The sequence below is a fragment of the Podarcis melisellensis genome, assembly GCF_964234715.1.
Source record: "Podarcis melisellensis genome assembly, chromosome: 6".
Taxonomy (NCBI): Eukaryota; Metazoa; Chordata; class Lepidosauria; order Squamata; family Lacertidae; genus Podarcis; species Podarcis melisellensis.
Window position 1 is genome coordinate 15,744,712 of NC_138538.1, and position 13,179 is coordinate 15,757,890.

Genomic DNA, 13,179 nt, shown 5'->3' on the forward strand with positions numbered 1-13,179 from the left:
TTAACTAACTTAGTTTCTCAGTTGTTGTTGTTTAGTCGTTTAGTTGTGTCCGACTCTTCGTGACCCCATGGACCAGAGCACGCCAGGCACTTCTGTCTTCCACTACCTCCCACAGTTTGGCCAAACTCATGCTGGTAGCTTCGTGAACACTATCCAACCATCTCATCCTCTGTCGTCCCCTTCTCCTTGTGCCCTCCATCTTCCCCAACATCAGGGTCATTTCCAGGGAGTCTTCTCTTCTCATGAGGTGGCCAAAGTATTGGAATCTCAGCTTCAGGATCTGTCCTTCCAGTGAGCACCCAGGGCTGATTTCCTTCAGAATGGATAGGTTTGATCTTCTTGCAGTCCATGGGACTCTCCAGCACCATAATTCAAAAGCATCAATTCTTCGGCGATCAGCCTTCTTTATGGTCCAGCTTTCACTTCCATACATCACTACTGGAAAAACCATAGCTTTTATTATACGGACCTTAGTTGGCAAGGTGATGTCTCTACTTTCTCAGTACCAATACTGAAAACTCCTTAAATCAGTCATTTTGTGGGGGTGGAAAATGTGCCAGTTGCATCATTTCTAAGTCACGTCAACTAGCTGCACGATGCCAGGAGATTGTTCTTCCTCCCCCTTACCTCTTTGCCACCCCCAAGGGAAAGAATTCTCAAGTAGAAAGTTTCCTTCCATTTTTCATTGGGAGAAGAAAGCGGACGAGATACAAATGGAAATGAAAAATAACCCTTGACTTTAATGCCATTCATTGCGCGCTCTCTCTTTATCTCTTGGAATATCTGGAAGTGGGTGATTGCATTTCTGTACTCCATCCCGAGAAGATGCTATTTAGTTCTGCCACTGTTTACTTGCAAAGCAAAAAGAGAACTCCAGTGATTATGGGCCGAAGCCATCTAGTGCAAGACTGAGCTGTGGGCAGTCAGGAAGATAAATATTTCCCTTTTCACTTAGCTTTAAAATGGGAAAGAAAATTAGTTCCAGATGATTTTAAAGAGCAAATTGGAAATATGTCACAGTTGGTTCCCAAGGGCTTCTGGGACCGCTTTATAACCGTGGCTTATTATACTGTGGGCTAGCACAGTGTGGATATTGTTTCATTTTGAATATGTGGGTTCAGGGTGCTTTCTCAGGACAAATTGCAGGATTTTAAAATGAGACCTCATTCTGATGAGGGGGTGTATGCCCATTAAAGGCTGGCCTAGGGTAAAGGTGTGGGGGGGGGGATTAATTTGATTCCGGTTTTAACTCAAGCCTTCCAAATTCACAGTTACCCGACCAATAGGTGCACAAAAACACACTTACCGATTGTTGAAATTCCCACTTCTCTGAATTATGTGATGCAAAACACAAAGGGTGTTTTTTTAAAAAATAAAAAATACATTGGAGAGAATAATATATGCCACTATATTATCTTATGGGGAAATCGCTTGCAAAAATAAGTCTACTGGGCAAAACTGTGTGCAAAAAAAATTGTATATTTTAGGAGACAAGTACAGAAAAGTATATAGAAATTTTCAGGTGGTTTTTTAAAAGAAAAATGAAAAATTCACAAAATAACGAGGAAATGGGAGAGCTGAACTTAAGGCTGGAAAATGAGAAACTGAAATGGACAGATTCATTCATCCCCAGCCACAGGTTGCCAGTTTTTCAACCAGCCACTGTAGGTTTGATTTGAAGATACCACAAATATGCTTCACAGAATGGAATGTGACAGACCTACTACATCTGGAATTCTTTCGCTTCCTGTGCCATCCAGGGAAAGAATAATTTATGAGCAAGAGAATAACATTCGGTATACACAGTGAGTTCCTCTGCCACCATAAATGTGTATTTGCATTTAGTTTGCAAGTGTTGTTGCTGTTGTTGTTCAAATGCCAATAGCATCCGCTGTGGTTTATGAGTGTGTGTGATAGTTATTAAGGCTTCAGCAGGCAAGTAGGGGAATTTTAACCCTTCCCTCACCTGCATACACTTGATTCAGTGCTGTCCAATTCAGTATTCAGGTGAGTTTGTGGGGAGCTAAGAGCATGGGGCATCATGTAGAGTTAGGAGAAAGTAGCAAAATAAGGAGTGCTGAGGGGAAGGGTACATAATCAGAACAAATACCAGTGTGAGCCACAGAGTGGGGCTTGGGGAGAGCCCAGAGCCCAGGATAGGCAGCTATCCCCTACATACCTATTTGCAAGTTTATTTATCTTAAGGTAAAGGTAAAGGGACCTCTGACCATTAAGTCCAGTCTTGACCGACTCTGGGGTTGCGGAACTCATCTCGCTTTATTGGCCAAGGGAGCCAGCGTACAGCTTCCGGGTCATGTGGCCAGCGAACCAGAGCAGCACATGGAAACCGTTTACCTTCCCGCTGGAGCAGTACCTATTTATCTACTTGCACTTTGACGTGCTTTCAAACTGCTAGGTTGGCAGGAGCAGGGACCAAGCAACGGGAGCTCACTCCATTGCGGGGATTTGAACTGCCGACCTTCTGATCGGCAAATCCTAGGCTCTGTGGTTTAACTCACAGTGCCACCCGCTTCCCCTTATTTATCTTAGTAGCTGACTTTTTACAATGGTATTTGCCTTTCAATGGTTATATTCTTCCTGATGGTTTTACCTGCTGCAAGCTTTCAGGAACACAGCAGGTTAACACTCCAAATAGGTCAATATGCAAGCAGAGAGAGAGAATGTAATCTGAAGCTTCTTCTTGATTATCAGAATTCTAAATAACCCAACTTTTGAGGAGCACACGGAGAACTCAATAATTTATTTGCTGCTTTGCTTCCTCAACAGAGCATTTCTTTTTTTATATAAAAAAGGGGGGGGGAAACATTAAGGGCTGTCAATGCATTTCAAAAGCTGTTCCTTTTCATGGACTCCCTTGCCAGAGACACGTCTGCTTCATCTAACTGTCTGTACATGTTGGAGTTTAATTACTTGCTGGAAAGTTCATACACCACATCAGGAATCTAGAGCTTGTGCTCATTATTTAAAAGTCTACCAAAAATTCCTAAACTTCCTGGTTGAACAACAGTGAGAGCATTGCAGCAGATTGGACTAGACACCCCTCGGGTACCTTCCAGCTCTTCAGCTCTTTTTTATTTTATTCTTTTATTAATTTTAACATATGAATTATAATACATACCACAAAATTTCACCACTTGTACAATTTTTTATGGACTCCCATCAGCACCTCTGATGATCCCCCATTTTAGCCATTTCTTATGCATTTCTTAAATTCATATTGCCTTTAATTATATTATCTAATCATCCTCCCCTTTATCCATTTTTGCAATAGTTCCAATAATTCACCTTAACAAAACTTCTTGCAAACCTGCAAACGTAGTTTGATCATCACTATTACTTTTCAAATATTCTGTAAATTTACACCAGTCTTCTGTGAATTTCTGGTCCCGCAGATTTTTGAATCCTTCCTGTTAGTTTGTCTAATTCTGCATAGTCCATTAATTTCATCCTCCATTCTTCTTTCATTGGTAATTCTTCTTGCTTCCAAAACAAACAAACAAACAAACAAACAAAAACAAAAAATCCAGCTCTTCAGTTCTATGATTCTGTAAACTTAAAAAGAAGTCTTCAATCTAGGACCAATTCACTCTGTTATCTTTTGGACAGATTTCGAATCCAAGCTGATGACTTGACATCACTTTGGTCAACCAGGAGGAACAAATCTACTCTGCCCTCAAAGTTAACTAGCCAGGCTCACATTGTTACCACACAGGTGGGCAAGCAAATACTAAATGTTAGACAACTCACATGAGGAGGAGGGACAGAGACATTTTTCCTGGCTGAAGACACATGTTGTTGTGGCTAGCATCATCAGCTACCATGCACAATCTACTGCAGCCAACACAACAACCCATTATAGAGCTTGAAGGAACATTGTAAAAGAATTGTGTGGATTTGCCCTTATCTTGACCAGCTGTCTGTAGAGGTTTAATTCATGCATTTCAGCACAAGATGGATTACTGTAATATGCTTCCAGCTGATCCCTTGGAGGTGAATGTTGGTAAAGTATGAGCAAAATGTTGCTGTCAATGAGTTGACGTTTGCAAAATGCAATGGAGGTGATTGTGTCAGTTTCACACTGACTGCCGGTTGCTGGCTGAAAAGAATATGAAATTAGGGTTGTCACAATCAGGCTAGCAAAAAGAACTGGGAGATAATGATACAAATCCCGAGCAGCCCATGTCTCCCAACCCTTGTTGTATGTCTTTCTGTTTGTTATATAGTCAAACTTTTGTTGTATAGTCAAACTATTGACTCAACAAACACTGTTTGTACTGGGGAAGCGAAGATCAGCATGTTTCCAGTATATTCTTCTTTCACATCTATTTATTCCCAAGTCTCTTCCGTACTGTTGTCATAATCGGTGGGAATCCCCTCCACAATGAATAATGGCCTGAGTAAGGGGTGTGTGTCAGTAGTTTCAGCCACACAGAAAGACCAAGCCAAGGCAGATCAGCACCCTGGAGAGGTACCTAGGTGTGGGTTTTAGAACCATAGTGAGCCTGCAACAGAGGTGGAACATGCAAGATGTCTCGGCAGTATCTTTGAGACTCGTTTATCTTTATAGCCTGGGCTAGTTATTCACCTGGATCAGGCATCCCCAAACTCGGCCCTCCAGCTGTTTTGGGACTACAACTCCCATCATCCCTGACCACTGGTCCTATTTGCTAGGGATGATGGGAGTTGTAGTCCCAAAACAGCTGGAGGGCCGAGTTTGGGGATGCCTGACCTAGACTAAAGGTCCCATGCTCTGAATGATGCATCTGGTCAGTTAAAGGGCCAGTGCTTCCCTCTGCAGCTGTTGGCTTCTTCTAGGCGCTTGGGTTTCAAGCTGTGGGGACGTCTCCTTGGGGCTCCTGGGCAGTTTAACTGCCCAGCAATTCAACATTAACAATAGCACACCTCTCTATTTAAAAAAGTAATTTCTCAACCATCTGTCATATTTAAGAGTCTCAGCAAGAGGTGGACTCAAGGATGGGGTTGAATGTACACAGCTGAAGAAGCTGAATTATGCAGATAAGAGCAGGTTTGTTTTGACTATGGCAGACCAACACGGCTACCTATCTGTAACTAGAGCAGGTTTGATTACCCATAGATTTTGACACCAGGACATCACCCTCCAGGCGGTAGGATCACAGCAATTTATGAGGCACAGGTACAGTCCCTGATAAATAGGGACAATTTGGGCATAGGTAAAACAGTAGTTTTATAGATTTGTTGAATGTGTATCTATTCAAGTGAATTGAATTATTATGAAATGGGGAGGAAAGAAGAAGCTATGAGTGTATGTTTATGTGCTTTCCTTTCATTCTATTCTAGTCTTTCTTTTAAAAGAACACCTATTTACTTGCAAGTCATATTTTATTTACCTGTATTCAGAAGCGTCAAGGGAGGGGGAGCAGAAGAGAAAGGTATAAAAGCTTCAAAAGCTATGTCAAAGAAAGATGAATGCCCAATTTGTCTGAGAAATGCAATACCCTTTGATGTAAGATAAAAGACAGGGATTTTTCATTTACTTTGTTAATTATAAATACAATAGGCAGATGAGACGGAAGTTTTTAATTATTTTGTTTCTTCAAGAAGCATGTGGTGCACGTCTTTTAAAAATGCATTCTCTGAAGTGCATTGAAATCCTTTTGGTAAGCAGGCTCTAATATAGTCATCAGAAAAAGACGGAGTTTTTGTTTGGAGTGCCCTGTTTTAACAAAGAGGGATGGCAAACCATCTAGACCTATTTTACCACCACACCAGAATGAAGACTTGAGTCAAACAATATTATGAGAAAACAGGTTATATTTATTAAAATATAATAAATTGGAGGATCTGCAAATCAACTTAATTAAACCAAATTATATACATCCAGGCAGGTGAATAGTAATAAATGGCTGCATCAACAAAAGTAGAATGTCCCAATCAAGGGAAGTCATAACAATCACTCTGGTTGTTTTGCCTTGGTCTGACCACATCTTGAATACTGTGTCCAGTTCTGGGTGCCACAATTTAAGAAGGATATTGACAAGTTGGAATGTGTGCAGAGAAGGGTGACCAAGATGATTGAGGGTGTGGAAACCAAGTTGTAGGAGGAATGGTTGAAGGAGATAGCTATGTTTAACCTGGAAAAGAGGAGACCGAGAGAAGATATGGTATCTAAAGGACTGTCTCATGAAAAATGGAGCAATCTTGTTTTCTCCTGCTCTAGAACCAATGGCTTCAAGTTACAAGAACAAAGATTCTGACTAAACATCAGGATAGTTGTTGAGCTTTTACAAATACGCCAAAAATTGTGATTTTCCAATGGACTTCCAGGACAAAGCGCCACATTTCAGAAATTCCCCCCAGATGTCAATTCCGCCTTTGAAATCCTGGTAGTGTCTGGGAAAATCTGGACGTATGCCAGCCCTAGCTTTCTGACATTAAGAGTTGTTTGACAATGGAACTGACTCCCTCGGGAGGTGGTGGATTCTTCTTCCTTGGAGGTTTTTAAGCAGAGGTTGGATGGCCATCTGTCATTGATGGTTTAGTTGTAATTCCTTTATTGCAGTAGGTTGACTTGATGATTCTTGGGGTCTTTTCGAACTCTACAGTTCTATGATTTCATGACTTATTCCCTTGCTTGTTCTCTGCCTTTACCGTTCTCTGATGTGTTGGCCCTGAGGGCCATTTTTCGTGGCAGGTCCATCTTTTGATTAGGTATACTTTTTCATCACCTCCAAACTAGGACAATTACTCAAATACAGTGACTTTTCTGGCTCCTCCACACACACCTTCTTTGGTTCAAATAGTCAAAGCTTCTAACGGAATAATTCTCCCACATTGTTCTTATGGGAAATGGCATCAACAAAGCAGAAATGCACTGAGGTTTCTAGCATATATTTCCATAGAGATGTTTGAAGCTTTTAGCACACAGTGGCAACCTCTCTGTAGCCTTTGTGTCTAATATTTCTGCCATGAAGGATCACCTAATTGAGTATGTTTCTGTTCAAAGAATGGAAGAGAAAAAGGAACATGAACAAATCAAAGACTGGAGTTGCAACTCACCAAGATCAGAGCATCAGACACAAAGATCGATGGGAATTTTGAATATTTTTCAGTCTCATTCTGCTTTTCTGATGTTCACAGAAAGCAAGTATTACGTGCTGCATGTAAGTTTAAAATGAAACCCCAGAGAGAAAAATCCTAGGTATTTTGTTTGTATTTAGAAAACGGAGCAGTGCTGGGGAGGTATTCAATAGATCTGCATAATTTCTCATAAGTATTCAAAGAAAAAATATTTATTTTTCTGAAAAGCTACCATGCTTTCCTTTAGCATTCATCACATATTTCAGATATGCCCAAAATGTGTCCAATTAGGAAACTGATACATCCACACTTCTTCCCTTGAGATGCAGAAGAAAACCAATTCAATTTTGCTTGCATTTTGATAAGAATCTTGTTTGCAATTTGTGAACCGAAATGGGAACTCAAACACAACCACCCTTCAAAATTCATGCTCTCCAAATTTTGTGGCACAGCTCTCCAACTAACCAATGCGTACAAAAATGGACATGTTAGGAGAAACTGCTTTAAAAATATACATATTAGTCTAAACTGCATACAATAAAAAACATACATTTGGATAATTTTGCGGCCAAATGCTGACGAATATCCAGAATTGAAATTGGCAGATTTGCCCATCTGTATTTCTCCCACCCACTTATATAATTGCTGGCTCCAGAAGCAGGAACAGCAGCAGAAGGTATGTTGCTTCTGCTCTCGTGACATGACTATTTTCTCCTGGGAGGGCTATTTCCAGCAATGAAAAATAGGCAGTCCAAAAAGAGACGAGTGCAAGTAAGTTTGAGCCGAGGGCCAACTTGTACAATGCATAGGCTCCATATCTATCTGTGCCTTTCTGTATAAGAGGGAGGTGGGGGGGGGGTTCCTGGAAGAGAAATTAAAGCAACACACAAATTGCCAGTGCAGGATTCCTGATCCAAGCTGGGACCATTACAAGGGTGGCAGCAGATGGTTATTTCTTTTTCTGTATTTCGTAATATTTATATACCACTTACAGATAGGTAGCCGTGTTGGTCTGCCATAGTCAAAACAAAACAAAATTCCTTCCAGTAGCACCTTAAAGACCAACTAAGTTAATTCTTGGTATGAGCTTTCGTGTGCATGCACGAAAGAGATCTGCACACAGAGATCTGTGTTGATCTCTGTTGATCAGTATCTGAAGAAGTGTGCATGCACACGAAAGCTCATACCAAGAACTAACTTAGTTGGTCTTTAAGGTGCTACTGGAAGGAATTTTTTATATATATACCACCTGATTGTGAAAAAGAAACTGCAAATAAGTTTGCCAAAAGATTTTTTTTTTTTTTGCACCAGGAACCCTGGAAATATGAATTGCGGGGCATTTCCTTTCAAAAATGAAACCTGTTCACTTTTAACTCATTAAAGCCAATTGCGCATTTTCAAATCCATGTTTTCCACCTTGGAAAGAGGTGGCTGAGATTCTTCTGCTTGCTGTGTGAGAAGGTGCACCTGACTCCCCATGCTGAGCACGTTTCTCTCTTCCACACCTTTAAGTTTCTCTTGAAGTTGCATCAGGATATGCTCTGTCACTTTATTAAAACTCTGGTTATCATTTGCTTCTTGCTAAAAAAAATGTGGTTAAATCCCACTTCCCCCATGCTAGGGTCTCAGTCTAGGCTGGCTTCCTATCTGGGGTTGGCACACATTGTCAATTTAGGTTTTGAAACAACAACCCTGCACTTAAGAGTACGGATCGCCTAGTATGACCCTCAGAAATGACACAGGCTTCAAGGGATAAGCTGGGTCAGGATCTGTTAACCCTGTTAGGAACGGAGGACAGGAAATTTCATTAAGCTTCCTGAAGTCTGCTTCACTCTCACTGAAACCTTTTCTAGTGAGATGGAGAGGGCTTCAAAAATGCTTAGCAAAATGTTTCCCAGACAGCCCCATCTTTTTCACATGCGCAACCAAGCAAACACACATCTGTTGCACCCCAGACAGAGGAATGGGCACAATGAACAAATTGAAACAGAATTCTTAAAAAAAAGAAAAAATCTAGCAAAATAGATTCTTTCATTTTTCCCCTCTTGTTGTTTCTTAAGAAAAGGTACTGGGGGCGGGGAGAGGTTATTTTCATCACTGCAATACAAGATCCTGATTAGAATTCATAGTGAGTTTTAGTTCTTATCTTTCTGAAATATATGTAAGCATAAATGCCTAGAGTCCCAGTCTCTTTCTTCCCTCCCCAGTTTCTTATGTATTTCTGCCTTGTGAGATATTGGGGGTAGGGTAGAGGGGCATGCAGTCTTCTGAGCCTGAATGAGAACAGCACAGGGAGAGCCATTTGCACAGCAGTGACTGGCTCCACCATTGTGTCTATCCCTGTGTCATCAGCAGGATTTTTTTGTTTCATATAACAATGGTAGCTGGCAGCAGCGATTGCTGCAAAGCAAGTTAGCACCATGTTAACAAAGAGAAGGAGTGGGCGGGCTGTGTTTAGAAAGCACAGGCCAGACACACAGAGAAAAGAACCTCGTGCTTCAGCATTGCTCGGGTGCAGAAGGTCAGAATCCTTTCAGGCAATGTCAAGGCTATATTTGGGAAGCATTTAATCATTTTAAAGTTTTGATTAGGCTCACTGAACACCAAATCTGCCTCACTGCTGAATTGCAAGCTTGACTAACACCCAAGTCAACATAGCAATAAATTAGCGGAGTCAATACAAAAGGAAATGTGTGTGTCATTATTTGAAGGCTTGAGAGAGGACAAAGCTTGGATGCTGAGCGTACCGGAATGTGTTACAAATGAGAGGAGAATGAACAACGCAACTCTTGGTTGTGTGATGGATCTGTGTTGTGGAATTGCACAAAGTTCAGCCCAAATGATTGGAAAATTAGTAAGATGAGCTGACTGGGTAGCAAACAAAAAACATGCAGTGAATTTGATTATTGCTGCTGGAAGAGAAAGAGAGCACCCCCAGTAAACTGTGTTGCATACCATGGCAATTTCCCAAGGAGGATCCTGATATCCACTTTATTTTAGAAGGCTCCTTCTAACAATGGCATTCATTTAACCAGAGCTTTTACAGTGCTGTCCAACTTCAGATAGTAAATGAAATTGACCAGAAAGTGCACTTCATTGCATTTTCCTTTAAATGCATGAATCATTTCATTCCATTATCTCTGTACAAGTCAGGACTCAAGCCTACTGCAGCTCTTAACTTGAAGAAGGAGGAGGCAGTGATTTGGGCTGTATGACACTCCATAGCCCTGGTTGAAGGATGGATCAGGGTCAACAGCCAAGGGAGTTTCCTGATCCCATAAATGCTTATGGATTTGTTCAGTTGTTTGAAAAACAAAGGGATCTGCTCTTGAATTCAGACAAGGCGGCTTGTGGCACCTAACAAATGTAATCATGAGACTGATGACATTCCATTTATATGACCAGATCTGTTTCACTCCAGAGGTGTGGCCATGTTAGTCTGTGTTGTGGCAAACAGAACAAAGGTTCTTGTGGTGCCTGGGAGATTAACAAATTTATTCATGAGACTGATGGATTTCTATTTCATACAGCTAAATCTTCTGAGGATTACACACCATGCATCTGATGAAGTGGACACTAACTGATGAAAGCTTCTGCCTTCATAAATTAGTTAGCGCTTAAGGTGCCACAAGATTCTTTGTTAACTTTCATGAAATAATTCCAATGAAGTTTTCTCCTTTTCAGCCTTGGAAAGCAAAAGAAACTGTTGTTCCCTCTGTTCTCTCCTGGGTCTTTCCTCTCTGCTGCTGGAACGGGCTCCTAGGTGTTCCTCGATGTCAGCTCAATTTGCCATCCTCAGATTACATCCTTGGATCACTTCCAGTAAAACCCTTTCAACCTGAGAAGCTACTTAGAAAACTGTTAAGGAGAGAAATTCTTCCCGAGAAGCAGTTGCTCCTTAATTTTTCATAGACATTGTGATCTCAGCCGATATGGATAAGTAATTAATATCAACTTTGCTCGAATGTATATTTCTCTAAAGCTCAGGTGACTTACTGCAATCTCAAATGCATGGGATCGACTTGGGGGGGGGGGACCTTGAGGTCAATGATAGAAAAATTATTGTGTTGATTCACAGAGCCCTAAACCTCCTGGGGTCAGTGAAGGTACTTCACCTTCGGCTGAAGTGACCTGAAATGAAATAAGCCAGTATGCCATCGTGGTTAGAGTCTTGGCCCAAGACCTAGGGTATCAGAGTTCAAACCTCCACTCAGTCCACTCACAGCCTCTTAGCTTAATCTACCTCATAGGGTTGCTGTGGTGATAAAATGAGGAGGAGTATATGCACCACCTTGAGAGCCTTGGAGGAAAGGTGGGATATAAATATAAAAATAACTAAATAAATGACACTGAGGTAGGCTCAGGGTCAACCTTTCTGAAAGAGCATTCCAAAACCTGGGAACAGACGCCAAGAAGACCATTTCTGCAGTAGCTACTAGAGATAGATGAAAGTCAGTTTCAGTTTATCTCAGTTTCTCATTTTTCCATTCTTAAGTTCAGCACACCCACACACAAGTACACAAGTTCAGTTCTCTACATTTCTGCATCAGTCTGAGCTTATTTTTTTAAAAGAAAACTCTTGTGAAAATTTGTCAGCATCTCTCTTCATAGTCACTCTTGTTGTTGTAAGCAATTTCCCCTAGAGTAATGCAATTTTTAACACTGTTTTTGCCAAGAAATGCATTTTAGGTGCCCTTTCCCCCTAACATGTGGGTTTTTGTATGCAATTTGGTTGGAGAACTGAACGGGATAGATAGGTGCACTTCAGTGCGGCGTATATTGTTTTGGGAACTGAATGTCCTTCAGCTGACCTGGTCCCAAGCTGTGAAAAGAAGTTAAGCAGTGGAGGCTGGTCCATTAAGGCCCCCCCCCCCAACCTCAGTCTGCGTCCCCAACAAGCCCGCACCTGCCTGCCTGATTTCTTTCTGGCATCCAGTGAGTTTTCTCTTCCTTGGTTTCATCCTTGCCCTTGTAGAACTCAGCAGGGAAGAGGATGGGAGCAAAACTGGCTCTGCCTGTCATTGGCTCTTGTTCCACCCATGAGACCACCCTGCCTTCCACCCCACCACTCCCAATGGACACCAGCCACCACTGATGTTAAGATAAAGTTTATAATCTGAGTTGACCCTGGAAATTGGCAGGGAGTCAGTGGATCTGGTGAAGAACGAGTGTAATATAATGCTCAGTATTAGTTGAATTGTTGCTGCTGTCTGTGGATCATTTACCCCCTTTGTTTATCCTCTGACTTTATTTCTCCATAATAAAATAAAAAAATTAAAAAATATCACTGGATGAATGCTAAATGAGCTTTGATTACTCTAGGGAAATTTATTTGGGGTGCAGTGGCTTGAAGTAGGATATTACATCTTCTTAACACTGCCACCAACTTTGGCCCCAAGTCAAAACGCTAAGATGAAATTTGGAAATTCCTGCTTACGTGAAATTTCAAAGGTAAGTGAACATTTCAATAAAATAAGCAACATTACTCTGGATAAAACATAGAAACCCTGTCTCTGGAGACATTTCACAAGTTAAACTTCTTGCAGTATTTTTTTTAAAGTTAATATTTTATTCACAGGTTCAGCAAAGTGAACCATTAAAAGTGAAACAAACTTAGTTGAGCGACAAATTAAAATGTGCCTCAAGCAGCCGACACATTTCTTTTTTAACTCCCATCTGTCGAGTGCTAGCTTCTGAGGTATGTGGCAGGAAAAAAGAAAAGAAAAGAAGATAAAGAAAAAGAAAGAAAAAAGACAATATTTGTTCACTCACGGCACTTCCCTCTGTTGTGTGGTTGTCAATCCTATTAATAGGCAGTGGCTCTGTGAATATATAGAGTTGTAGTCAATCAACCTTTCCTCAGAGTAGACCCACTGAAATTAATAAACCCAAGTTAGTCATGTCTGTTAATCAAAGCTGGTCCATGCTGAGTAAAATGTAGTTGAATACAACTCATAGGATTTTTACTCAGAACAGATCCTTTGAAATTAATAGGCACAAGTAGCTTGGATGTATTCATTTTAAGTATACTCAGTAAAATTTAGTTGAGTCTGACCCATGGCTATGGAACACCTGCTGCCCCACCCTTCCTAGTCTGTT

The 13,179-nt window shown here is 41.0% G+C and overlaps 1 long non-coding RNA gene across 1 annotated transcript in view; it reads right to left on the reverse strand.

Moving 5' to 3' along the window:
• Positions 1-301: 301 nt before the first annotated feature.
• Positions 302-13,179, reverse strand: part of LOC309373229 — a 641,932-nt gene continuing 629,054 nt past the window's right edge. The window contains exon 3 of the long non-coding RNA XR_014169875.1: positions 302-356. This is a non-coding gene — a long non-coding RNA (uncharacterized lncRNA). The remainder of the gene's footprint in view (positions 357-13,179) is intronic.